Here is a 2,309-nt window from a genome sequence, read left to right as displayed (position 1 = left end):
GTTTTGATGTTTGTTTGTTTAGGATAAGTAAACGTTCCTTGACTATCGTACATCTTTTCATAGCTATATCTCCAAAACTATTACTCGGATCAACTTGAAACTTTAGGAAAATATTCAAGAGTTGTTATAGACAAAGACAATAAAAAAATATTTTTTTATAGCCGTGAAACCCATGTCGCCTGGAAGGTTGTTCATATAAATAAACATGGCTAGAGGTAGCAAAAAGTTTTTCATTGGATGCAACTCTTGGTCGACTACGTTTCAAGGTTTAGTTATACATGCCTAAAGTTGCTATAAGAAGTGCATCTGTGAAGGGTATTATATCATCGGTGCAGCCGAAGTTAATGTTTTCTTTTGTTTTATGTTTAATAAAGTAAGCTCACTGTGCTACCACCGTCATGACAGTTTACTTACTCGATAAGCATTACGTACTCAATCAGCTGAGAAAATTGCAAGTCGTTTTGCTAAAACTTAGTTCAGTCTACTTTCTAAGGAGTGTCATAGAGCATACATTCTCCTATCGTTCTGAACGGTTACATTTCGTTATGAGAAAGAAGAAGAAACTTTGGTTTTTAATTACTACATAATCGAAACTAACTGGATTTGAAGTTGCTATAGTAATTTGAAGATAAAAATCTATCCCCGTTTTCTTTTAACTCAACCTACTCGATGAGAATTTAGAGTATTTTTCTTAACTTTTACCATACTTTTCTTAAACAAAGAAGTACATTTTGATTTCGATTATTTTAATTTATTAAAACTTCAGAATATTTGTTTATAATAACTGAAGCAACTAATGTCAAATTCATGCAGCGACTGTGGGCGCAGCAGTTGATGATGCAACAGTTGATGGTGCAACGGCTGATGGTGCAACAAGTGATGCTGCAACAGTTGAATTCACAACAACTGAAGGTGTAACGGTTGAATTGAAAGCTGGTGCAACAGTAGTGGATGTAAACGGCCGGCAAAGACGTGGGATTGGACGGCCGACACGACCACTGCGACCGAATCGTGGAGGACCACCTCGGAATCTTCTGCCTAATTCACGAAGTCCACGAAATCTTCCACCACATCCACCACGTCTACCTTGTTGGCCGTAAAATTTTGAATATCAAAATATGCAAAAAAAACTTAGCAACTATTAGCTAGAGAAACATACCGTCAACGAGGACCATTCCGTTATTTTGCGAAACCAACTGCTAGTACAATTTCGAACACATATAAGTAAATGAAAATAAAATAAATAAATGCAAACTTGAAAGTATCGGAATTATTTAAAGTACGCCATAATTAAAATAAACATTAGACTGCAGGCAGACGAGACATCTACTAACGGTACTTTATAGTAAATTTTCATGTACTTTGACCCTTGATAAAGGAAGTCAAACAAATTTTGGCTAATAAAATAGCCAGAAAATCATATAATAATGCATGTCGAGTTATATGGTACGACAAATAGCGAGAGTTTCATCCCGAATCTGAGAAAAGTTAAAAAAAAACATAAAAAAATCCTGAACTTCGGTTGCACCGAAGCTATGATACCCTTGAAAAATTCATAATATTCCATAAAAGAACTAGATTTTGAACGGTCAGTTTGTATGGCAGCTATATGCTATAGTAGTCCGATATGAACAATTTGTTCGTATATTTTACCCATTATTTGGACAATAACCCATGACAAATTTAGTCAAGATATTGTGTCAAATAAAAAAATTATCCATACAAGAACATGACTTGAAACCGTCAGTTGCAGCTACATATATGTACAATATGTATATGTTTGGTTCGATCTGAAGAATTTGTTTGGAGATTTTACTCATACTTTTGGAGAATAACCCATGCCAAATTTTGTAAAGATATCTTGTTAAATAAATAAGTTTTGAATTCGATAGGTCAGTTTGCATATGCTACAGTACTTAGTTCGTATAAACAATTTCTTCGGAGATTGTAGCGATGACTTAGATAATAATCTGTGCCATATTTCATGAATATATCTTGTTAAGGGGGAAACCAGTTTAGGAGGCCGAAATTCGGGTATTTTTTTGTGATTTTTTTTAACTGAGAAAGAATACTTAGAACACGTTTAAACTTGCAGGGTAGTTTATTCCTATTTTGAACTAGACTTTCAAATTTTTCGATTCCATTTCCGCCGAAAGTGGTGGATTTAGAGGATGGTGTCCATTGACGATCGATAAAAAAATATACTTTACTTAATAATATCAATCCAGAGTTTAGTTTGTATTTTTCGAACTTGAATAAAGGATATTCACACAAATTTTCAGATAGATTTGTCAATAACTTTTCGAGCT

At 34.0% G+C, this 2,309-nt stretch overlaps 1 long non-coding RNA gene across 1 annotated transcript; it reads left to right on the top strand.

Moving 5' to 3' along the window:
* The first annotated feature begins 498 nt into the window (after window positions 1-498).
* On the top strand, window positions 499-1,261 carry LOC138855969 (uncharacterized). The gene is made up of 2 exons (XR_011395104.1): window positions 499-617; window positions 814-1,261. It is a non-coding gene; the product is annotated as an uncharacterized lncRNA (long non-coding RNA).
* Window positions 1,262-2,309: the final 1,048 nt, after the last annotated feature.

This window comes from Bactrocera oleae, chromosome 3, assembly GCF_042242935.1.
Source record: "Bactrocera oleae isolate idBacOlea1 chromosome 3, idBacOlea1, whole genome shotgun sequence".
NCBI classification, from domain to species: domain Eukaryota; kingdom Metazoa; phylum Arthropoda; class Insecta; order Diptera; family Tephritidae; genus Bactrocera; species Bactrocera oleae.
The sequence above is the reverse complement of the archived record's forward strand: the minus strand, read 5'-3'. Positions and strand labels throughout refer to the sequence as shown.